Source organism: Protopterus annectens, chromosome 6.part0, assembly GCF_019279795.1.
Source record: "Protopterus annectens isolate FY-2018-M chromosome 6.part0, PAN1.0, whole genome shotgun sequence".
Taxonomy (NCBI): Eukaryota; Metazoa; Chordata; order Ceratodontiformes; family Protopteridae; genus Protopterus; species Protopterus annectens.
Genome location: NC_056737.1, coordinates 1,592,456,503 through 1,592,483,537, shown reverse-complemented (window position 1 = coordinate 1,592,483,537; position 27,035 = coordinate 1,592,456,503). Strand labels below are relative to the sequence as shown.

Genomic DNA, 27,035 nt, shown 5'->3' with positions numbered 1-27,035 from the left:
TGTTCTTATTAACCACTTTAATAACTCTAAACCTAAAAGTATGCTCAGTGTCATTCTCATCTATATGTTTAGCCAGTGTATCAGACTGGATTCCCCTTCTAATTTCTTATTTATGTTCAATTATACGGTCTTTCAATCTCCTACTACTTTTTCCTATATAAAATAAGGCATTTTATGCACATAGCTAAATATACTATTTGTGCTGTATTACAACTAGCATAACACTCAAATTTATATACATACTTAGGGAATGGGTGAACTGAGTATCAGTAATAATATCTATACAACAGCTACAAGTAAGGCAAGGAAAAGTTCATTGCTTGCTAAAAGCATTGATTTTATTATTCTTATAATTCAAATCCTTAAAGCATAGTCTCTGCTTAAGATTTCTTTCATTCCTGTAAGCAAAATGAGGCTTCTCTGTAATAATTTGCTTCAGTTCAGGCATGGATAGAAGAATATTCCAGTTTTTTCATATAATATTCTCAACCTCTCCTGCCCTGGGATTAAAAGTTGTTGCATATCTAATCTTGTTATTTCTCTTTCCATCCACATTTTGCATACAGTTTGTATCACTATAAAACGGTGCCATATTATCTGACCTTCTTTCCGTAACTTCATTTACAATTTTGCCAACAGTTTCCTTGTCATATCCCCTTTCTATGAATTCTGCCATCATATCCTCCACTTGGTTAACATACATCTGTTCATTAGTATTTCACCAACTCATCCTACAAAATCAGCTTTTAACAATGCCTCTAAAGGTATGAGGAGCATGCATGCTGCGTTTTTCCGTGTACTTGTTCACATGCACTGATTTTTTATGTACACTAGTATGCAATTCTCCTTCATTTATTTCTAAATTAATGTCTAAATAAGCTATATTTGTGCTTGAACAACATATCTTAAAGCCTAGGAAGTCAGTAGTATCTTCTAGCGAGGCAACAGAATTCTGCCACTGATTTAAGAAAAGATTTGCATAGGTATTGGCCATGGGAGTACCCATGCCACCCCTGAAGTTTGCAAATATGGCTTACCATCAAATAAAAAGATGTTATTTGTAAGAATTATCTAAATTATTTTGCATATATTCCCTATCTTTCTCACTGGCATACCCATATTCAAACTCAAAAACTCTCGAATAGCCTCTATTCCATAGTCATTTGGAATGACTGTAAACAAAGAATTTATGTCCAATGTTACCAACAAAAATTGTATTTCATCATTCTGGCTGTACTAAGCATGTAATTTCTTTAAAAAATCACCTTAGTCCTTTATATAACTTTTGAATTCCTGCAAGTACTTACTAAGACTTTATTGTATATATAAGGACAAAGGTTCTGTTATCCAACCCCTTCCTGAGACAATCGGCCTCGGGAGGGGTTACAAGAGATTTATGCATCTTGGGCAAACCATATATGGCTGGTATCACAGGACAGGGAACAATGAAATAATTGTATTCATCTAACGTAATGTAATTTTGTAACTTCTTCTTCTACTTTCGGCTGCTCCCGTTAGGGATCGCCACAGCGGATCAACTGTTTCCATTTCTTCCTGTCCTCTGTATTTTGCTCTGTCACACCAGCCACCTGCATGTCCTCTCTCACCTTATCCAGATCATAAATCATCATATTGATGTCTGAAATGCATTTTCTAACAATATCAAACTCTATTAATTTAAACTTTTTTTTCATCTATTAAAATCATGAACAAAGGGCTACAGTTTATAACAAGTGGAGGTGGAGATATTATGAATACTAAAAGAAGTAGCACATTTATTCCTCATAGTTGTCCAATTTTGACAGCATTTTATGATCTGTGTGAAGCTGAAATTAAAAATGTGTTTGAAAAAAGAATGTTTATAGATATTATAATTTAAATAAAGAAGAGAGTGAAGCCCTAAGAAGGCTAGAAAATAACTCTGACTTGGTTATTAAAGAAGCAGACAAGGGAGGGGCTAGTGTGTTATTTGATAAAAATCATTATATGGAATTAATGCATCAATTTTTAACAGATGGAAAAACGTTTAAAACTTGTCTTAAATCAGTGGAGAACAAGTTTATTTACAGCAAAGAAGGAATTTATGATCCAAATTTGCTGTTCTACAAAAGGTTTGTAGACTATTGCTTTCTCTTATGGAAAGGCAAAAGAGAAGAGTTGCAGAATTCTGTTGCCTCGCTAGAAGATACTACTGACTTCCTAGGCTTTAAGATATGTTGTTCAAGCACAAATATAGCTTATTTAGACATTAATATAGAAATAAATGAAGGAGAATTGCATACTAGTGTACATAAAAAAATCAGTGCATGTGAACAGGTACACGGAAAAACGCAGCATGCATGCTCCTCATACCTTTAGAGGCATTGTTAAAAGCCAATTTTGTAGGGTGAGTCGGTTAAATACTAATGAACATATGTATGGTAACCAAGGGGAGGATATGATGGCAGAATTCATAGAAAGGGGATATGACAAGGCAACTATTGGTAAAATTGTAAACAAAATTACGGAAAGAAGGTCAGATAATATGGCACTATTTTATAGTGATACAAACTGTATGCAAAATGTGGATGGAAAGAGAAATGACAAGATAAGATATGCAACAACTTTTAATACCAGGACAGGAGAGGTAGAGAATATTATACGAAAAAAACTGGAATATTCTGCTATCCATGCCTGAACTGAAGCAAATTATTACAGAGAAGCCTCATTTTGCTTACAGGAATGAAAGAAATCTTAAGCAGAGACTATGCTTTAAGGATTTGAATTATAAGAATAATAAAATCAATGTTTTTAGCAAGCAAGGAACTTTTCCTTGCCTTACTTGTAGCTGTTGTATAGATATTATTACTGATACTCAATTCGCTCATTCCCTAAGTATGTATATAAATTTGAGTGTTATGCTAGTTGTAATAAAGCACAAATAGTATATTTAGTTACGTGCCTAAAATGCCCCTCATTTTATATAGGAAAAAGTAGTAGGAGATTGAAAGACCGTATAATTGAACATAAATAAGAAATTAGAAGGGGAATCCAGTCTGATGCACTGGCTAAACATACAGATGAGAATGACACTGAGCATACTTTTAGGTTTAGAGTTATTAAAGTGGTTAATAAGAACATTGGGGGGTGATATGAATAATGTTCTTAAAAATGCTGAATATTCTTGGATTTTAATGTTGCAAGCGGATGTCTATCCTGGCATAAATAATGCAGTGAGTTTGAAACCACTATTAAGTAAAAAACAACAGAAATTGCATTAACTATTTTAACTAAGGTATTTTTATATGTATGTATTTTATTGGCGCTGTGTCACATGTTTTATGTGTTTCAATAATTTAAATGAAGAGTATTCTAACTGTTTTGAATGAGCACTGAGGAAGGGGAAACCCAAAAGCTTTGCTGTTATTAATTTTGTTGTGAATTTTTTTGGTGTTTTAATTAAAACCATAGAACGTTTCTGTGATTCTTTTCTTTTTGGTTGTTGAACTAATTTTATTGAACACAGTTAACCACAGTGGATTCTTTTTATACTTAAAACAGAAATTGTACCCCAGGACTTCCCCCTGTATTACTAATGCTTTATCCCATGTACGGGTCCCCTCAAATTATCTATGGTATGATCCCATTTATTCTCATTAGGGGTAATATATAATTATGAACCATGGGATGGGTAAGATCACTCTATAATCAAATGGGATTGGTTATTTTGAGCACAAAAAGGTAAACAAGGTAGGCCTGCAAGCGCAGCTAACCCAGTTCTTATTTATGAACTTATTACGGTAAAAGTAAGGTAGGTGGTGGTAAAGGTTCATTTAATTTGATTAAGGATGTAATTAGAGAGGGAACTACTTTAATCAACTAAAGTATTCGGATTGCACAATTTCACTTTGATATTTTTCTGAGCTGTAATTTGGTAAGTCCTAGATCTAGAATCCCCATATATATGTATCCCGTACCTGTTTGAAATAATTGTTAAAAATTCTACATTTCTGTTTGGCCATGAGTTTGCTTCAGGTAATCACCATTCACTCATTAATAAAAAATTCCCTCTTCTAGTTACTGAATGTATGTACCTTGTATGAGAGAAAAAAGGATCATTGCTTACACCTGTTGACAGAGCTACTTTTTCTTTAGGGTGTATGTCATCTTCTGTAACCTTTGCTTTTTTCCTGAGATGATGGGACCTTCAGATTTTTCTGAGATGATGGGACCTTCAGAACTGTACATGAAATTCTGCCTAGGACCTCAACAGATATTTATTCAAAGGTATTGTCCTACTGGATTTTGTCCTTATGATTTCCTTTAATATACCTTTCAGCAATCTGTTGAATGTAATGCAAGTCACTTTGTTTTGCTGCATTCTTGTAATTTATTTATTTATTTAATATTTGTTAACCGGGAAAGTCCGACTTGGGAAAAAGCCAATTTTCAGCAGAGGCCCGGGGAAAATGCTCTAAACACATGTCTTTGTAATGTGGGAGGAAACTTGAGTACCCGGAGAAAACCCACACGAACACACGGAGGACATGCAGACTCCACACAGAAGGCACCACAACTGAGAATTGAACCGGAGATCCTCTTGCTGTGAGACAACAAAGCTAACGCTGCACCACTGCGCCGTCCACAGACAAAAATTAGTCCCACATTTCACTTCTGGCTTGAGATTCCTGGAGTTTCTCACGTATCTGGACCACAGATTTGCATGCTAGGTACATGTTTTGCACCGAACCAGTCCTCTAACAATTCTGCCTCTATTAACTATTTTCATTAATTTCACCAATGCACTGCTCATCTGTTTACTGACTACTTATCCATGAATCCTTTATCTACCATCTCCTACTAATCACTAACAAAAATCTGTGAAGCCTAGGGTATATCACTGAACCCTTCAGTTCCTGCCTGTACTTGTCTGTTTTCCTTACCTTGCAAAATGGACCTTTGGTTCAGAAATAATGTGTACCCTAGAAGGCAGGGCTATCTGGTGCTTATGTATGAGTAGTGTGTGTTTGTCATATGTAAACTAATATTACCTCACCTATGGAAAACAAGTGTGGTAAGCTGAGCTAAAGTCACTATTCTCAGCAGATACAACCATTCATACTAAATGTTTAGTTTAGTTTCATATTAGAGTTGCAGGCTTCATTTACATGAAGGCAGTAAATGGTAAGAAAACAAGTCAGAAAATCTGCTAGTGCTGTACAAATGTAAACTGTTTTCTATATGGAAAGTAGATATCATTTTAGTTGCCACGTGTGCAAATAAATAATCATGACTGTTCTCAGATATATTTTTATTTCTAGTTGCATTATTTGAACAATGTAGTTGGGATATAAACAATTGAATATACAGTAATCTGTTTTCCTTAAACTTCTAGCTTGAGTCAGCAATATGGTTGAAGTAACTAGTGTTGAATGCTCTTGGTACATGCTTATTATGCTATTTTCCTGCCTGATGTTGCTAAATTAATCTGAACACCCCCATTGCTCCTGAGTGACCTCTTGAATACTTGTATTTACAAGGATTACTTGGTTACAAAAATAAAAAGAAATGTGTGTGTGTGTGTGTGTGTGTGTGTGTGTGTGTGTGTGTGTGTGTGTGTGTCTGTGTATATATATATATATATATATATATATATATACACATATATATATATATATAAATATATATATATATATATATATATATATATATAGATATAGATATACACACACACACACACACACACACACACACACACATATATATATATATATATATATATATATATATATGTTGGCTTATGAAAGAAACATATTTTTTTTGCACTTGGTTACACCATAGGGACAGGGTACCTTACTCAAAAAAGAGGTATTTTGCATTGTATTATAAAAATAGTTTTGCTTGAGTCCTTGACACTCGCTTATTAAGAGTATAATTATCTTGTCTGTCCCAGTTATGTTTAATATCTGCATATGTTCCAGTGCTTTCACTCCAGTGACGTGTTACTGAGTGTTTAGAGAAGTGACCGTGTGTTGAGTGTGCTTTTAGCTGTGGTTGCACAGATGGAGCCGTTTTCAGCTTAATTGCCAGTAAAACCAGACATTGCTAGCTCAAACAAGCTGAACCTGCATGATCAAGAAAGGACATTACGTTCTGCTCAAGGGTTACTGCTGCACTCAGTAAGTGGGGTGTTTAAGTGTCTGCATATTTAATAGAGTAATAAATCATTGCTGGGTGTGATCTTCTGTTGGATCTGTTTTACACCTGATATGTAATGGCATCAGTTTGAAACTTGGAACAGATGATAATGATTAAGTAATGTTTTGTTGAAACCAATTTAAAAGAAAGTTGTAAAAATGCATTTACTGAGGTTTGATTAGGTATGTATCATTTATTCTCTGATTAAAATTTATTTGTTACAAGGCAAAGTTTATATAGGACTTGCACCTCTACCACCCACACAAAATGCTGGCTGTTTTTATTTCTGTCTCAGGCAGTGGCAGAGTGTGACGCAAGTTTCTGATGTACCACAGAACATGTGATATGCTTGTTGGTCCATGTGATGCAGTATCTACCTTACCAGTAAGTTGATTCCCTTGAGAGAAGGAAGGAGGGGTAGGAGAGGCGTGATGGAGATGCAAGGGTTGGCAGATGTCAAGCTTAGCAAACAGGTGGTAGGAGCAGCTCTTTAGGCTTCACTGCAGATGAAGGTTACACTGAGGATGTAATAACAAAATAAAATGAAGATTTTGCTTACTGTGTGACTCTTACAAGTCACTTAACCAGCCAGTGCTCCTGGGCAGTTTCTGATCAAGGCCCATGTGGATCAGTGGTGTAGCCAGGTTAACAATTACAAGCAAGCAAATAAACAAATAAATAAGCAGATGGACTTCTGCTGTTTAGTACACAGCAAGAGTGCAGTATGAGTGTAAGACAGCTGGTTTTTAAACACCAATGTGCAACAGAATTTATTTACAAAATATATTTTAAAAAGAGATGAATAATTAGGACAGTATTGGGTAAGGTAAAGGTAGTTTTTTTTTTTACATGAAAATAGAAGGGTCAAGGTAAGCAGTAACAAAAACTGTATTTCTATTTAAAAAGGAGGTCAAGGTACATAATGTGGACTTCTGGAAGAAGTTCATGGGGGATAACATATTTTGCAAACATTTCAGGACTTCAGGAGGCAACACAGAGATATCCTTCCACTGGTAAGGTGAAAGTGCACAGTATAATTTGCAGAGTTTGTACAATTTGTTGAGATGGGTAGATTCTAATGACTTGGCAATTATTACTTGATATTTGCCTTTTTCTGTGTTTAGAATGCCCGTTTTTTCATTGGGGTATCCTATACAAGCTTTAAGCACTCCGGTAAATAATTTATTGGCTATATGTAATACGTAATCTGATGTTGTTAATCTTTGTTCATTCCTTACGATGGTTATCGGTTTCATCCCCAGAACCGAGCTGACCTTATACCAAGCTCGCGTTAGCCAAAAACTCTCGAGCTAAGATCTCGTTTGCCACGTTGCTGTACAGCAGTGTCAAGCCTTCTCTCGCTGCTAAGTGTTCAGTTTTTTGAAGTTTTTATATTATTAGTGCATAGAAAGTTTTTGGTTCTTCACTATCTCTATCTTCTTACCCTATCGCAACTTTGAGACTCTCTCCCTATAGTATTTTCTGTCCTTTTTCTTACCTTTGAGGCAATTCTCCATTACCATTGTTGGTAATTCTTTCTCTCCCTTTCCTTTTCTGGGTACTTTCATAACTTTTTAGTAGTATCGTAGTCTTCCCTTGATATTACAATGTCAGATAAGAAAAGTAGTGTTGGTTTCAAACAATGTACAGAATGCAGCCATAAGTTACCACTTTCTGATGGTCATGACTTGTGTGTTTATTGTCTGAATGTTTCCCACCTGTCAATGGATCCCCCATGTGGGATTTGTAGAAATTTCTCGACTAGGACTCTGAATGAAAGGAAGAACAAACTTATTCTAAAAGGCCTCCTTAAATCTCCTTTCTGCAAGGCTATCTCTGGGTCAGAGGGTTCACCCCCTCCTTTGAAACCCTGTAAGAAGTGTTCTTCTTCTTTCTCCTTGAGGTCACTCACTTCATCTCCCTTGGAAGACCACAAGGAGTCGACTCAAAAAGGTGAAAATTTCGAGCCAGGCACTGCCATCTGTGGTCCTTTTGGCCCCAGCCTCGGCACTGCCCTAATTTGTTTTCACTCCAGCTATGTCTTCTTCACTGCCACCGGCACCAGAGTTCCCAGTGCAGACACTCATGGCTCTGACAGTATCATCACTGCCTTTGTCAGCACCGCTGACAACGTCGGTGCAGACTCTTTTGGCACTGTCTCTACAGGTACAGTCTCCTTCAGTACCATTGGTGCTGACTCCTTTGGCTCCGTCCTTGCTGATGCAGTCAACTTCCAGGATACTGCCCTCTATGGTGCAGACACCTTTGGCACCGACCTGCTCGGTGCAGTCAGCACCGTCGTTACTGGTGCAGGCACCTTCTTTGACGGCACTGTATTCATCAGTGCAGACATTTGCCACACTGCCCTTCATGATGCAGACAACCTCGACATCCATGGCATCAACATTGTCAGTGCAGATACCCTTAGCACCATTCTCCTCGGTGCAGACACCCTCGGCTCCAGGTTCTACATTGCATGAACCCACCAGAACTAAGTACTCTCCGTCCATGGACCCTTTTGTGGAAAGTCAGTACAACCCCTTTTTGGACAGGCCAGAATCTCCATCAGGTCTCTCTATGAGGTTGACCAGAAGCCTCTCAGAACAGGATGTGTTGCAGCTTGTCGATCAGTTGCTTGTGGCCAGGGGACTCTCTAATCCATCTAAAGCTGTGATCCCTCTTACAGGTGACCGTATTTCTCCACAGACTCCATCTTACACTCCTCCTTCAACTCCAGGGAAGCATTGAAGCCCATTCCTCTGACAGCAGCTTTCCTTCCTTCAACTCCAACAGTGGACATCACTTTGGAGCTGGAGTCGTCCTTTTTGGCCCTCAGTGCACTGGGCCCTTCTCAGGCTAGTGGCTGTGCCATGGGGGCAGGCGTTCTTGGTTTGATGACAATTTTTTCCATGGCACCCTCCAGGAATCCTCCTCCCCTCATGCTCCACAGCCATCTTGAGACTCCTGGTCTAGGGTTTGGCTCATTGGAGCGAGGTGTGACCCTGGTCCCAAGGTTGTCGTGCTCAGTTCTGGGCTCCCATCCCTCTTCAGGTGGTCCGGCCTTCCAGGCCATAGAGAGGGCACTTGCCTCTCTTGGCAAAACATCGCTGTCGGAGTCCTTGCCCTCCCCTCTGTGCCACAACTGTCGCAAGCCACAATTACTGGACCCCGGGCACCAGGGCCTCAGGCTTCTCCCCTTCAGGAGATCCCCTCCTCACAATCTTCCCCAGAGCTTCCCACTGAGGAAGTCCCTTGCAAGGCTTCATGCAAGAGGAAGCACGTGGACTCCACTGAGGAGTCTCTAACCGAAGATATGGACTTTAATGATGGGGAAGGGTCCCCATGGTCACCCTCTGATGAAGTGTCCTTTGGTGACATCCTCGAGATCCTAAGACAAAGGGGTGATTGGAAGTCCTCCAACCCTTCCTCAGAGGAATTCATATTCCTACAGGCCTTTCGTACCCAGCCCCCTACCTCCTGGGTTACCCCACTGGCTAATGAGCTTGTCCAGCTCACAGTACAGTGTGCATGGAAGGCTGCTGACACTTTGGAAGCTATACCTCGGAGGCCTGACAAAATTTTATCTCCCTCTGCTGAACATCCTCATTGGTCCAAAGGCCTTCAAGTAGATGCCATGGTGGTGGTGGCTGCAGCCAAAAAAGACCTGGCAGAAGAGAGCCAGACTGTCCATCTGGCCAACAAGGAGTCGCAGGTGGTAGACAGACTCGGGAAGTGTGTGTTTGCTTCATCGACCTTCGCTGTAAGGTCCTTGAACTACTTGGCACACTTTATGAGGCTGCAGAGGGACCTTATCAATGAACTCTGTGAAACCTTGGTAGGAGCTGTTTCTGATGAGGTGCGCGACAAGGAAGCCTCTCAGATAGCGACTCTGGAATCTATATCCAATTCTTCCATGCGCCTCATTTCACATGCAATAGAAGGAGCGGCTAGAGTGGCAGGCGCAGGCATATTCATGAGACGGCATGCCTGGATGCATCTTTGTGACTTTGCGGTCTCCTTTAAGGTTTCCTTTATGAATTCCCCCATCAAGACCTCTTCATTGTTTGGCCCAAAGGTTAAGGATACACTGGCAAGGTGCGAACAAGATGGTAAGACCCTGTCTGCCATTGGTGTCCGACACTCCACCCCTCAATGATTCTACTCTAGAAATTAGAGGAGCGGAAGATGTGGCACAGAAAATCACAGGGCTCTTTCCATGATGCATGTGCCAAGTTCTCCCTCTTAGGGCAGAGGGAGAAACTCTAATGGAAAATGCCCCTTTCAGGGCAGGGGAGGTCTGCGAAACCTGGGTACCAGAGATTCTTTCTCTGAGGAACCCTACCAGTGCTCCTGAAGCATTGCCCAACTGCTCACCTCTGGAAGCAGTTGGGGGAATGCTTCCTTGTACCCTACTGCCTGGTGAACCATAACCACCAATTCCTGGGTACAATGGATAATATCCAGAGGTTACCGCATTCCCTTCCATCTCTGCCCCATTTCACCCAGAAATTTACCCGACATCCCACCCAGTCAGAGGGAAGCAGCAGCACATGAATTCCAAAAGCTGCTAAAAAAAGAGTCATCCAAATGGCCCCCCCAGACCAGATAGGATCCTGTTTTTACTCAAGATTCTTTTTAGTGTCAAAAAAGACGGGACTTGAGAATGATTCTGGATCTCAGCGCACTAAACAAATTTGTAAAAACAGAGAAATTCCAGATGGTCACGGTTCAGTCTATCCATCCTCTTTTGGAAGAAGATGATTGGATGTGCTCTATAGATCTTCAAGATGCATATTACCATATAAAAGTGGACAAACATTCAAGAAGATATCTCCGATTCTGCATAGGAGCCAGTCACTACCAATTTTGAGCACTGTCCTTCGGTCTCTCTACAGCCCCCAGAGTGTTCACCAAATGCGTGGCAGTGGTTATCGCTCACCTGAGACTTCAAGGATTCCAGGTATTTCCATACCTAGACAACTGGCTCCTTACCTCCCCCACCAAGCATCTATTGGAGGAAGCCCTGGATTACACTCTTCTCACAGCTCAATGTCTGGAAATCACTATAAACTGGGAGAAGTCTAACATGACCCCGGCACAATGTTTAGAAGTCATCATAGTTCTGTTGGACATGAGAAATTGCACAGCATCTCTTCCAGATCACAGACTTCAAATAATAAGACAACAGCTTCAGCCACTAATCTGTCACCACAAATCTTCTGCTCTGTCAATACTCCCAACTCCTGGGCTCGATGGCAGCCTCAATCAACATTGCTCCTCTGACCAGGTTCCACATGAGATGTCTTCAGTGGCTACTTCTCACTCAGTGGTACCCTCTACAACATCCTTTCTCTTTTCAGATAAGTGTAACTCAGAGATGCAAGCAAGACTTGCTCTGGTGGATGTCTCAAAATCCCCAACAATGGTCTTGCCCCTTCAGCCCCATTCAGCCAAAAGCCACAGTGACCACGGACGTCTCCCTGATGGGGTGGGAGGGCTATGTCAGGGAAACTTGGTCCAAAGCACCTGGTTGGAGACAGAAGCTCATTTGCATATCAATGTCCTGGAACTGAGGGTGGTGCTACTAGCGTTGCAAGCATTTTACTCGATACTTCCATCAGGGACTATTGCAATCCAATCAGACAACATATCAGTAGTGTGGTACATCTACAAGCAAGGGGGCACCAGATCTTACCCATTATGCTGAGAGGTCTTGAGAATTTGTCAATGGGCGATAGCTTCCAACCGCTTTCTAACTGCACTGCACATTCCTGGGAGCTCCAACGTGATAGCGGACAAATTGAGCAGGTGCATTCTACAACCTCACGAGTGGTCCCTCAATCCTGTGATAGCGGCAAAAATTTTTAAGCACTGGGGCCAGCCTTGCTCTGATCTATTCACCTCCCCAATCAACTACAAGTGCAGCAACTACTTTGCCGTGATTCCCCCCCTTGGGGACAGTCACAGAGAGATGCTCTAGTTCATGCTTGGCCCTCGGGTCTGCTTTATGCTTACCCTCCTCTACCCCTCATTCCCCAATTTTTGAAGAAAGCACAACAGCTGAAGAGCAAAGTAATCCTCATTGCACCATATTGGCCTCGACAAGTATGGTTCCCCTTCCTTTGGCCTCACCTGCTAGAGTGACCGTGGATTCTCAATCCAATTCTGAGATTGATCTCCCATCTGCAAGGTCTTACCCACCCCAATCTAACAACCGTGAAGCTGACAGCTTGGTTTCTCCACTTCCAATGATTGCCAGGCAGGATAACCTCTCATTCCCAGTGCGCAATATTCTTATTTCATCTCATAAATCATCCACCAAGCTAACCTATCTCAGCAAATGTAAAATATTTACCTTATGGGCATCAAACAAACACCTGGACCCCTTGTCAGACCCAGTTTCGGTGGTATTAGATTATTTATCTGATCTCTTTCAATTGGGGCTATCAGCCTCTAATGTCCATGTTCATTTAGCTGCCATTTCTAATTTCCACATTGGCTTCCAGGACTCTTCCCTCATGTCACACAGACTCTGTTAAGACTTTCTTGAAGGCCGTTTTTCACCTAAAGCCTCCCTTTAGAGAACCAGTACAACCTTGGGACCTGGCTTTGGTTCTGATAGGCCTAACAGCACCCCCCTTTGAACCTGCATCTTCATGTAACTTAAAGTACCGCTCTTGGAAAACCTTGTTTCTGGTTGCCATCACATCGGCCAGACGTCTGTCAGAACTTCAAGCCTTATGCATCAAAAGTCCCTACCTTATTTTCCATAAGGATAGAGTCTTACTAAGAACTAATTCCTCCTTCTTACTGAAAGTGGTGTCAGAGCGGTCTATCAACCAGTCTATTGACCTCCCAGTATTTTTTTCTAATCATTCTAACAAGGGAGAGTATTGCCTGCACTCCCTAGACGTTCACAGGCAAATCCGTTTTTATTTGAACAGAACAAAATCTACCCATAAATCAGACCAATTATGTCTGGCTTTTTCTGGACCAAGACTAGATTGTCCTGTTTCTAAAGTTACATTCACGACATAGTTGAGAAATTACATCACCTTCATCTACAAGAACAGCATCACCTTGCCTCACAAAGTGAAATCCCATTCCACAAGGTCAATGGCAATTTCAGCAGCTTTCCATGCTAGAGCTTCCCTCAATGACATTTGCTCAGCTGTGCCTTGAGCCAACCCCCATACCTTTATTCTTCATTACAAATTGGATTTGGCCTCCAGAGGAAGAGCTTCTTTTGGTTCCATGGTGCTCAGGAATGTCCTTTCGTGAGGGCTGCTCAGGGATATAGGTAGCTGGGGACTCTATCCCATCATAAGGAATGAACAAAGATTAATAACATCAGGTAAAGAAGCTATGTCTTACCATAATGTTCCGTCTGTGTTGTTGGTCTTTGTTCATTCATTACTCCCCACCCTCCATCCCCCTCCGGAGGTTCCTGGTGGATTTCATATGGTTCTTCTTCCATTCTTGTAGGTCTATTCTGACCAGAGGTAGCCTCTACTTTTGTCTATCAACTTGCAAACTCGGTCAGAGGTAACAGGTAGCAGATCATTGTAGGTAGGACCTTAGCTTGAGAGTTTTTGGCTGACGCGAGCTTGGTATAAGGCCGGCTCGGTTCCAAGGACAGAACCAATAACCCATCGTAAGGAATGAACAAATATCAACAACACAGACGGAACATTATGGTAAGAAATAACTTCTTTTTACAGAGTACAATGCTGCTAGTAAATTAACAATAATATTACTTATGACACTCATTCAATTTTAAATTTTTATTTTGAAATGAAGGAAGTGAAAATGACATTTGAAGATTGCTTGCATTTAGTACTTTTGAAGCAGTCTAAAAGATTAAACCACTTCCATGCTTCACTCTTACTGTTTACTGCAGACTGACATGGTTGTTGTCTGTTGCTCTTGCCACCACTGTTTACTTCACAAGTTCCACCATGACTCAGTTATGTGCTTTTACCACCCTTGCTACAAAGAAATGCTTCCCATTATTCCCCAACCTCTTTTGTTTCATTTGATAGCAAAGTCCTTAAAGAGGCACCAGTAACCACACTCATTAGGTGAGAAGAAATGAGGAAAAATAAAGAAAAAGAGTTATTTTTTTCTTCACTGGGGGAAGAGACATTCTAACCTTAACCTCACAGTTATCTCACTCTGAGACTAAAAGTTTAGGTGACTCTCTGCTTAGAAACAAATAAGGCTAATCATTCCAGTGTTTTGAAATGTATGGTGAAAATAAAGAAACCATTCTGAGAGTAGAACAGAACTGAAATACTACTTATTTTTTTCTTGTTTTGAGGACGTTTTGTGTATTTTGCATGTTTATGAATTATTTCACTATTTCTTAGATGTACTACCAATGTGAGGAGGTTTTACAAAGCAGCTGCCACTCTAGTGTTCTTCAAATAAATTTTCTTCCTCTAGCTTCATCTCATGTTCTCTTATTTTTAATTCTCTGGTTTATCTTTCTGAAAAACTGCTTTTCCTTATCTTATTAGTACGTTTCATATAAGTGACAGTATCAGTTCATTCTCTTCCGTTGCACTTTCAGGGTGTACATACTAAAATATATTTTTATATGCTTTCGAAGGTATGGACTTGAAGGTATCCATCCATTCATCCACAACCCCTTTTTCCCATTTTTACACATGGGATCCGGAGTGTCATTTCAACACTGACAATCATCTAGAGCCAATGTTTACACTGCCCGGTGGCTAGCCCTGTTGCAGTACCTCATCCACACCACACACTCATTCCTATGGCCAATTTCGAGTCTTTCAGCTACCTGCTCTATCTCTTTGGGATGCAGGAGGAAACCGGAGCACCCAGTGTAAACTCATGTGACAAAGGCAGACCACACAGAAGGCACCCCAGCCAAGAATCAAACCAGGGAACCTCTTGCTGAAAGGCAACAGTTGTATCCACTGCAACAATATATTCCCAGAAAGAAGGGTCACTACAAAATTTCTATAGTTCAGATACCATCTCCCTTTTTGTGCTTCTGATATGCCCTTAAACAGCCCTGCAATCCTGATGGACATTCCATCTGCCTTCCGACATTCTCTGAATTCCTTCGAGCCCTTATCTGGTATTCCTGTCATCAAGTCTAATAAATTAAATGTGCAATGAATGGCAGCATCTCTTTGAAATGATGTTCATGTGGGCCTTCAGCTCAGGTAGAGCCTTTAAGACCCAAGGAAAGATTATCACACTTGTGGATATTGCCCCTTTAAAGATTCACACCATCTTATCTCGCTTTGTCTCTCTTTCTCTCTCCTACAGTGTCATTTATGCTGATAAAAAGGGTTGGTACTGAACACTGACTTCTATTAGGCACCTCACTGATCACTTCCTTTTGTAATAATACTCTCCATGTGCTCCTTTTGTATAATACCATGCAGATGTTTTTAATAAGATTGTTACCTCAAATGTAACTAGTGGTGAGAATATATGAGCAAAATCTTTTATCCCTCTATCACTGAGCACATTTCTTAATTTTAAAGGTATAGTTGTAAGAGATCCATGATGCAAAACCTTGCTGCTCACTAGTTTTAAATTATGTCACAAAAAGAAAGATGGCAACAGCTAAGGAGAAAGATGTGCCATAAACGGTATTTATGTATGAAGTTGTATACATACTCAGCAACTGCATAATGTTTGTGTGCAAAATGTATTATTTTTTATTAAATCCAGGGTTTCTCTAGATTACATTGACCCCCCCCCCTTTACTGTATAGATATTCCTGTACATTTTGGTTTAATCTTCATGTACATCCTGTGTTGTAGAAGTGACATAATAGGATGTATCCTTTACTTAAAGTATATCATCTTACATTGCATTAAGTGATACTCTGCTAAAACAACTTTCAAAGACTGTGAGCGGTAAATACTGTGAAAATAAGATCAGTGCTGTTGTAGGCTAATGCAAAATTAGTGTTCTTTGACATTTCAAATCTACAAGTATTGAAAAACAGATTGAAAATGTATATTTTTCCAGTATCTTCACGCTACGCTCTGACTGTCATAGGTTCATAGGTAGGTACTAGGCTATCTGCCCGAAGTCATTTATAAGCCTAGCCAGAATGTGTTGACTTTCGCCACCCCCTTAGATTAGTTCCCTGTGCCTCTGTCCAGCAGAGCCACTGAAGTGATCCCCGGTGTAAACTTTCTGTTTCTCATCCACTTGTCAAGGTTTCTTTTTAAGAGTGTTAGCGAGGACCTCTGCCTGATGTAGAATGGAATCTTGTTCCAAAGCATGCGAAGTCTCTGGAACAGGAATCTATCCCTCCAGCATGTCCTATTTATTGTTGTGGTGTGGTTTAGATCCCTTGAGCGTGTGACTCGAGGGAATATGGTTTCCTTTAGGTGGAGCATGTCCATCAGTTCTGGGTTGGACATGGCCTTGTATGTCAGGCAGAGATCACCTCTGAATAGGTGGTTTGCAACCGAGTACAGTTGGAGTTTCTTCAGTCGAGCTGCATAAGGCATCTGTTTGAGGCCAGTGATCTTCTTGGTGAGGTACTTCTGTGGTCTTTCCAGCTGTTGCAGGTGTCTTGTAAGGTACATCCCAAATGGGGCGTTGTACTCTATGATGGGTCTGATGAGTGATGAGTAGAGGGGCACAATGATCTCTTCTGATCTTGATGCTAACCCTTTTGTGATTAGGTGGGCCACATAGAAGGATTTTTTAACCAGTTTGGCAATATGATTATTAAAGGTGAGATTACTATCTACTTGGGTCCCCAGATCCCTTATTACGTCTTCTGTATTTAGGGGACTACCACCTATGTGGTAGTTTGTGGGTACTTTGTTTTTTTCCAAAGGGGATAACTATGGACTTTTTGTCATTTAGCTTGAGGCCATGATTTTGACACAAGGTATCCATCTCAGTGAGACCCTTTTGGATGATGTCTGTGTCAGCTGGAGAGTCAGTTATAGCCCCTAGCTTGCAGTCGTCTGCGAACTTGGTCAGCCATAGTCCTCCTGTGTTTGCCTGTACCTCTGAGAAGTATTTGCCAAACAGGAGGGGTCCTAGGACTGAGCCCTGGGGAACACCACTTGTAACCAGTCTAGAGTCGGACCTAGCTCCCGCAACTCTCACCATGTGGGTTCTGTCCGTGACCAGTTGGCAACCCATCTTGTGACGTAGGGGTTTATGTTCAGGCTGGTGAGCTTGTCTATAATACCAAAATGGAGAATGGTGTTGAAGGCCTTAGCAACGTCTAGGTAGGCTGTGTGTACCACTTTTTCCTCATCTATAGCCTTGGTAACTGTCTCAAAGAAGTCCACAAGGTTTAGGAGGCATGATCTGCCCTTAACAAAGCCAAACTGGGTAGGGTCCAGTGTTTGGAGGTTCCCAATGTCTCTGTTAATGAGTTCCATGATGATGCGCTCCATAGCCTTGCAGATCAAGCTATTCAGGCTTATAGGGCAATAGTTCCCGGGATCTGTTGTGGCTCCACCTTTGTGGAGTGGAATAACCATTGCTGTGTGCCACTCTATGGGTACGTAGCCTGTGGAGAGGCTGAGTTTGAACAGTGTGTCTAGGTGAGGGGTTAGTTCATCTTTGAGCTTGTGTAGGACGCAGCCTGTGACACTGTCCGGTCCCATTGATGCTGTGTTTTTGGCTTCGGAGAAGGTTGTTTTAACCTGAATGTCTGTGATTTCAGGGACTCTACATTCTTCTGGTGTGGTTATGGGACCTTTTGGGGGTGAGAGGGGGGTGAAGTTTGCACTGAACCTGTCTGCCGGGATGTTGGCGATATTGGTCGATTTAGTGTATTTTGTGCCATTCTGCACTAACTCCGAGCAAAAGTGAGCATTGCCACTTAGATTCTTGACATAGCTAAAGAATGCCTTGTGGTTATCTTTGGAGTCTACTCCAAGGCGATCTCTGCTTAACATACAAGGCCATGTCAAACCCAGAGCTGTTGGACATGCTACACTTAAAGAAATCCCTATCCCTCAGAGCCACATGCTCCAGGGATCTAAACCTTGTCATCACAATAAACAAAACATGCTGGAGGGATAGGTTCCTGACCCAGAGACTCCCCAGACTCTGGAATAGATTGCCCATACATGTCAAGCAGAGTGCCTCTTTGGACCTCTTCAAAAGGAACCTTGATGACTGGATGGGAGAAAGGAAATTCACCCCAGGGATCATGTCAGTCACTCTGCTAGACAGGGGTCCAGGGAAGTAAATAGTGTGGTAAGAAACAGCCAGGGAATTGTTATGGCTAGGCTTGTATAGGCCCTAGGGACGATAGCCTAGTACCAACCTATGAACCTATGAACCTATGAATCCTTGGCAATTTTTCTTTCAAAGCTCGCCTTGGATGATTTTATGAAGGATTGTAGTTCCTTGCTGATACTGATCAGGGATGTCTTTCCTTCTTGGGATTTTACTCTTTTTCTGTACTAGTTTCCTCCTTCTATTGTGTAGCTTGTTTATGGCAGGAGTCCACCAGACTGGTTTCCTTTTCTTGAAGGAGTGAGTCTTGGTTTTTCTTGGGATGGCACAATCCATGCATTCTTGTAGGTGCCCATAGAATGCATTAGTAAAGGATTTTGCAGCTTGGACAGTGTTATCCTTCAGCATGGGGGTTTGAAACTTTCCACCTTGGTCTTAAGTAACGTGAAGTTTGCTTCTGAAAAGTTTTTGACAGTGGTTTCCTTGTCTGGGGTTGGGGGCAGAATGTGGATAGCCAAAGTGATTTGTTTATGGTCAGATCTAACCAGCGAGGGGTCACCCATGTTGGTGATGACCAGGTCCAATATATTGTCACCTCTGGTGGAAGTGTTGACCAGTTGAACCAGGGTGTTTGAGTTTATAAATTCTAGGAAATGTTGGGCAAGGGAGTTAGTACTTGAGTAGTTCTTCCAGTTTACATTTGGGTAATTGAAATCACCCAATTTTAGGGTATTTGGTAGGAACTTTATGTTTCCCAGTATTTCCAGAAACATGCAATGGGGGTCCTGGGACATGGTGGGTGATCTGTAGAAAGCTACAATTTGAATAGCAGCTTTGCCCGTTGTTAGTTGCACGTGGATGATCTCTGAAGCATCATGCTGTGCCACTAACCTGGAGGTGTGGGTATCTTTGATGAATATGAACACGCTCCCGCCTTTTGTATTTTGGTTTGGGCAATGTGACCAAAATGTATGATATGAATTGTAGCCTGGTAGTGCTGGGGTGCTCTCTGGAGCCTTAAACCAGGTTTCTGTTACTGCACATATATCGATTTTCTCCATACTGAGGAGTGCCTCGATTGCGTGCATTTTGAGGTTTAGACTTCTGGCATTGAGTAGCATTACTCTCAATTTTTTGTTATTTGTGCTATTTACGGCAGTGGTTTTGTCTTTTGAGCCTTGCCTAAAAAAGGCACTATGGGGGTGACAAGAGCCTTGGCCAGTATTCAAAAGCCTAAGGACGACAGGTGCAAGCTGTCTCTAGCGAAGCAGTGTGGCTTGTCTTGCAATGCATGCATTTGCCTTGCATGCAGTAGCTAGATGTCAGCTTCATGCTTCCATATGAGAGAACACAAGGCAAAATATATTTTCCACCTGCCTTTCCAGTGCTGTACAGACTATACTAACTGAGTAATTAATCTTGTAAATATTTTTCTGAAGCACTGATAAGATCTAGCCTAGGCTGTAATTGATTGCTGGTGATAATATATGTAATCCCAATTTGACTTCCCCAGGTTACCATCTCCAGAATTCTGCCACTTTGGGTTTGATGCTCTTTAACTACTTGTCTTGCATGTCATTGTTCCATCCATTTCCTGTGGAACAGGTACTAGACATTAGAAGGTCTCTCTGATTCTTGGGTCTAGGCAACCAGTTATCTGATATAGATTGCTTTCATATTTTTTATTTGCTACCCATGACCTTATCTGATGGCTGCTCTATTTTCCCCCACTTGTCCCTTTAGTTCTGGGAGAATGGGAGACATGTATTCCTGAGCTAGGCAAGACCCTATGGCCCATTCATTCCTGCCCTGGAACCTCCCATGTCCCATGTTCCCTGGCAAGAGTCAGGTGATAGGGACTGAGCCAGCTTGGTGGTCCTGTGGACAGCCTACTCTACCCCCTCACCCTGGGTGCACTCTCTTAGCAGTTTCTTCAAGCCTACAGTTGCTATCTCCGTAAGAGAAATGCGCCTCCATTTGTTAGCTTCCTCTTGGCTGTTTAGTATTAATGCGCTATAATAATGTGAGCTTGGCTAGCTTGGTACTTCACCAGGATACACCTAGTGCTCCCCCTAGTCATCCCTTGTGTGGTGAGCCAGAGCTACCTTCCTCTCCCTAGGACAGGCAAGCTGGCAGTGGTCTCTTACATCCATACTCCCTGGCCAGCTCCTACAGGCACTGTGCCACTACCTGAGCCTAATGTGTACTAAAGGGGGTCATGTGCAGAGCAGTTGGAACTTCATCACCCTACATTGCAGAGCAGAATTAGCCTGATTTAATTTGGATTACATTGATGATGCAACCAAGGGTGTGAAGATGCAGCTCTTAAAAAAGAATAATTTCGCACCTCAGTAGCATATTCTTAATGTAGTTTAAGCATGTATTCTACTAATGGAGACATATTATGTGTTTGAATCAGGGAATAAACCAGTTGCTTCCTACTATGTTTGTTGCTTGAGCCGGAAGAATCAATTGCTGGGCTCTGGAATGCATAAACGGCTGGGCAATGGCATCTGGTCATACCAGAATGAGTGAATTAGCTGCAATCTCTGATTATGACAGACTTGGTGTGTGTGTGTGTGTGTGTGTGTGTGTGTGTGTGTGTGTGTGTGTGTGTGTGTGTGTGTGTGTGCGTGTTGGGGGGGTTGTCAGGGTACTCCATTTTTTTATTTTAAATAATTTCTCAGTTTCACATCTCAGTTTATTTACAGTTGGTGCACCAATCAGTCTAATAACTGATTCTTACTTTTAATTTTGTTCATGCTTTTTTATCACCATGTCACAATTCACATTAAAATTTGTGCCAGGATGCAATGTTTTCTTGTATAGACCATTTCCTTTTTCCCCTTTCAACTTTGGTGCTTGTTGTGTCTCCTTTCCCTCCTTTGCTTCTTCCCTTCAGGTTTCCTCCTTTTACCTCTTTATTTAGTTCTTTCCTTCTTTCCCTTTTGTTCTTGCCTAGCTGCACACATTTTTTCTGACCTTATCCCCACCCCCACCCCTTTGGATGTGTTCTTCTGGTTCTCTCAGGCCTAGTTCCATTCTTAGCTATCCCACTGTCTCCAACATGGACATAGGTTCATAGGTAGGTACTAGGCTATCTGCCCAAGGGCATTTATAAGCCTAGCCAGAGTGTGTCGGCTTTCGCTGCCCCATTGATTAATTAACTGATCCTCTGTCAAGCAGAGCCAATGAAGTGATCCCAGGGGTGCATTTTCTGTTACCCATCCACTCGTCAAGGTTTCTCTTGAAGAGTGTTAGTGAGGGGCTCTGCCTGATGTAATTTGGAATTTTGTTTCAAAACATGGGGAGTCTTTGTGACAGGAATCTATCACTCCAGCATGTTCTACTTATTGTTGTGACGAGGTTTAGCTCACTAGAGCGAGTGGCTTGCAGTGACTTGGATTTCTTTAGGTGGAGCATCTCCATCAATTCTGAGTTGGACATGGCTTTGTAAGTCAGGCAAAGATCACCTCTGAGTAAGCGATATGCCACTGAGTGCAGCCGGAGTTTTTTCAGTCGGGCTGCATAGGACATATGTTTGAGACCAGTAATCCTCTTGCTGAGGTACTTTTGTGGTCTTTCCAGCTGTTGGAAGTGTCTTGTGACTCTCTAACTTGTCTGGTTTTAAACTTCCTTACTAGTCTTTGCAGTGTATTCATGTTTTATTGCTTCCATTTGTATTCCCCTGCCTTTCAGTGTTTCCTTTCTGTGCTTTGCTATGCAGTGTTTGACTCCTCCTATGAGTACCATATGTTTCTTTACTTAAAGATTTATTATTTCCTGTTCTTCAGTCAAACCCACCAGACAAAGTTTCAATATACTCCTCAGATGAATCTCATAAATTGCTTTTCATTTTGTGACCATCTCAGTCCTTAGCTCTCTCACTATCTCTCAGACTCAGAACAGATGAAGGATGCCTACTTGTTCTTCCCCACACCTCCAGCATTTGTTGTCTCTTGCTCTTCCTGCCCCTTTCTATCTGATTGTTGTAAGATACCATCTGTGAATTACTCTTAGGTGTAGCCCCACATTCTTAGCAAAGTCTTCGTTCATGCGGCAGTTTCTAGGATCACCTCCCATTCTGAGTTGCTGCTTTTATAACATAGGTTCATAGGAGGTTACTAGGCCAACGGCCCTAGAGCCCTTATAAGCCCTGTTATGTTTTATGTGCTTGTTTCTGTGTGTATATATGTGTATGCATGTTTATGTGTTTATTTATTTATCCTGCTTTTCGTCTAGGTCTTTCTGTATCATTCCTGGTTTTCTTTTCCTTTCCCAGCATGCTCCCTTCTTCATTAAGTTTCTTCCTTGCTCTGCTTCCTTTGCCTTTTCCTTCCTGATATATTCTCCTGCTTCTTTCTGTACTTTCCTCTGGCCTCACTCTTTCCTACCATCTGTCTGGTTCCTGATTCCATTCTTTATTACCCTTCACTTTTCTTTATCTCTTCTTAGGGTTCACCACTCATTATCCTCCATTCTCTGCCAAAGTGTGTGGTCCCCCACTTCAGGCTGTTCCACAAACTTCTTTGTAATCCCTTCATTTCCTCCAGATTTGCCTTTAGCCCTAGCCTTACTGGGCTTTTTTCTATTGTCTCTTCCAGGCTTTCTTTCCCTGGCCTATGCCTTTTGGTTATAGGTTGATATCATATCTCTCAGCATGTGCTGCCTAATCATTTCTGCTCTTACCACCTTATCCATTGGTAGTATTGAAGGCTCCCATATTTCATTTTCTGTTACTGTCTGTAGTTTCCTTCTCACCAGTCTGGGAGCTTTCTCCCCCGAAATGTATTAATTACATACCTCCTGTATGTTTCAGTATCCTTCCATGGTATGAGTAGGTACATTTATTAGGTAGGGCACTTTAGAGGTCACCATAATTTTTTTCTATTAACTTAACTTGCTATTGTCAACATTTTACCCATTTCTTCTATCTAGCACCACCTGTGTATCTCCTTTTATAATTTGCTTGTCTAATATTTGTAGTTGAAGCATTCTGTTTCCATGTCCTACAGACAATCAGTGTGTTTGTTGGCCCTTGCCTGTCTCCAGCTCTTCTTTTCAGCCTGCAGGAAGTTCCAAACTTCACACAGACTGTTTAAGTGATGCTGTTTGTTATTCGGTGTTATGATTAATTTTGCAAGAAATAAAAGCTTGGTGGCAGTATGTCTTCTCTTACACTTGGCTCTTGGTGTATCAAAAGTGCTAAGTTTCACCAACAACTTTAACATTTTTAAGGAGTAATGTGTTATCGGTTCTATCTGCTGTTCAATAAGGCTGCATATTTTTTATCCTTCTGTTACCTCCTACAATCATTCTGTAGCAGTGTGAGAGTGAACGCTGTACAGAATGTGATGAAATGAACCCCTGTAATTCTGCTTCTTTCTTTCCTCTCCTGTGGATAGTGCAGCCTAGATATTGTGAGATTTTCAGTGGCTGCATTATAACTTGACTTAGTAGGACTTACTGTAATCCACCTGTCTCATATTGAAGACATACAGTAGGACTTTGTTCCCTCGACTTCTCACTAATTCTTAGTAGATCTGGTTTCCTGTGCATCAGTTTATCTCATCCTTGCTATTTTTCTCTCATTGTCATTATTTCCTGTTCTGTAAGATTACTTCTATCTCCTTACTTTCGTCCTGAATGCATTAGGAGAGCTTTGTTGATTGCCTAGAATGCCTCTGAGGAATATGTATCTTCCATTATCATTTCTAGACTTGCACTAGGTTTGTACAGGTTTTCCCCAGTGCCATCTGTGAAGTTTCTTTCACAAATTAATTCATTCTGATGGACTTTGTCCTCTAACAGAACCTCTCATTTCCTGCACTTTCTTGAGGGTTGCCCTAATATTCCATGGATTCCTAGTCTGAAGCTCAGGGTCATGCAAGCAAATGGAGAAATACGTAAGTGTGACTGATTGCTGACAAGATTTGTGTCGGGAGTCTTGAGCTACAATTTGCTGATCAGAGCAAGGAAAGACTAGGGACACGTCGTGGGGTTAGGTAAGGAGCAGAGAACATTATCAGTAACACACTTAAACTAATACTAAAATATCATCTTAAATATTTAAAATAGTACCTCTACAGAATCATAGACCTTCATTCAATATTTTTTAGGGCAATTTCAAATTAATTTTTTTCAAAACTCCCACTGCTGCTTTCTAATTACTTAGCCAACCAGCAGGGCCTAATTGTAAGTAAGCTGACACATGAAATTTAGTTGTATCTCTTCTTGTAATACTGCTTCACAAAGTACTTTTTATGGTGCTGGGATTTGAAGTTTTTTTTTTTTTAATGTGGACTTGCATCAGGTGCAAGACGTTTCCACATACTGAATGAGTAAGAGATACAGGACTGACACTTGGAACCCAGACGAACTCTGTGAACACAGGACAGTCTACTTAAAAGCCTGTGGATCATAAGCTTCCCCTCTGAATGATCGAGACACAGTCACACACACAAAAAAATACAACTCATGGATTACAACTGATCAAGCACATACTGGATGTAATACCTGCCCACAGAGATAAAAATAAGTGTTTTTGAAGGGTCCAATCTTTCCTCCACCCTCCATTTTGGGGACAAGTTATGTATATTGTAACAGCTCCATGATCACATAATAGTGGGCAAAGTACTGTCCTAAAATGACACACACAGATATCACACAGAGATCAATCTTGTGCCTACAAATCTGTTAAAAGACCTACAGTGAAAAGCAAATGCCAACCATTGCAATTGATCGATTACACCATTTCAGTGGGTCGGCATGGACATAGAGGGTAACCAGGTCATGCATCTTTCAGAATGAACATTTTGTATTGGAGACATCTGTTAACAAGGACAGTTTATATTCCTTGAAAACGAAATACTGTTAAAAAGTCCAGATTATAAGTAGTGGATTATATACTATAGCAATAAACCACGCCTGGGTGTGGGTAATGCTAGATTTGCCCATGGTTGGTGTGGTTTGGTCACGAGGGCGAAGCCCGAGTGGCCAAACAAAGACAACCGTGGGTAAATCCAGCATTACCCACACCCAAAAGTGGGTTATTGCTATTATACAATGACATTTAAGAAAAAAATAATTACTTTTCTTAAATAATGGCATTATATAATGCCTCCTTGCTGCCCTTCCGCAGCTGTCTGGTATTCTGTGGCAGTTCTGATGTACTGTGCATGCGCATGCTTACACAGTACATCAGAGCTGTGGGCGGAAGCAACGGAGAAAGCAAGATCTCCGTTGCTTTTTACAAAGTGTCTCGCTATGTTAAAAGAGTTTAACATAGCGAGACACCTTTAAAAAAAGCAACGGAGATAGGAAGATACTTTTTTTAAAGTTGTCTCGCTATGTTAAACTCTTTTAACGTAGTGAGACAGTGTGTAAAAAGCAACAGAAATCTTGTGTTCTCTGTTGCTGTAAAAAAAGAGTTATACTAATGGAAAAAGTCCGGGCAACCGGACCTTCTTCCATTAGTATAACTCTGATTTACAACATGCACGCTGACCAATCAGCGTGCACTTTTTGGAATATTAATGGGGGGGTCATTGTATAATATAGCAATAACCCACATCTGGGTGTGGGTAATGCTGTATTTACCCACAGTTGGTGTGATTTGGTCACAAGGGCGAAGCCCGAGTGACCAAACAAAGACAACAGTGAGTAAATCCAGCATTGCCCACACCCAGACGTAGGTTATTGGTATTATACAATGACATCATTTAAGAAAAAAAATGTATTTTTCTTAAATAATGTCTTTGTATAAGGGTGACGTGTTGTCCTTCCACCGCTGAACATTTCCTTTAGCCTTATCTGATGTACTGCGCATGCATTTGGGACTTACGTTCCCATGCATACCCAGTACATCAGTGCTTGGAAAAGTAAACAACAGAGAAAAGAAGACCTCCTTTGCTCTGTTTTTTTTCTTTTTTTTTTTTTAATTTAAAAAAACTTTAGGGCAGATTAGGGGTAGGGGAGAGACAGCATGGATGAAATACAAGGGATAGCAGGTATGCATGCTTAGTTTTAAATAACGTACCTGATTTCTCTAGTATTTTGTCCATCCTGCCTCTCTGGTATGTCCGGACTACAGATTTTATTTTTATTTTTTAAGAAATAAAAATAAAAATAAAATTTAAAGAATATACCAATGGAAAAAACTCTGGGCGACCGGACCTTTTTCCGTTGGGATATTCTCGGATTTACAACATGCATGCTGGTTGGGCTGACCAACCAGCCTGTACGTTTTGGAATGTTAATGGCCAGTCATTGCATAACTCAATAGTAATAACACTTGGGTTTCAAGTAGTGGACATGCATGCTGAGTGGTAATGGATGTTCTTTATAGCAAATATACATAATTTTATGTTAATTACAAAAAAGTCTAACCTCAGAAGAATACTGAGACGTTAGGCTGTTGCTTTGTTATGTGGTGCTGGTACATAAGATTTATCCATACACTTACAGTAATTTGATGTTTAGTGCAGTTCTGATTTTAATACTAATATACATATGCTAGTCTGTGTGGTACTCTACACTACAAGGGTATCTAGTCAGTGCTGATACATTTCTGTAGTGTGACCTGGAACTGAATACATGCAACATGACATATGTGCTTATTCTGGTCCTGTCAAATCAGCTGTTAAAAT

The 27,035-nt window shown here is 41.0% G+C and overlaps 1 protein-coding gene across 1 annotated transcript in view; it reads right to left on the bottom strand.

The window, feature by feature from the left end:
• TFCP2L1 (transcription factor CP2 like 1) overlaps positions 1-27,035 on the bottom strand; it is a 1,111,497-nt gene that overhangs the window by 1,022,889 nt on the left and 61,573 nt on the right. The window lies entirely within an intron of this gene.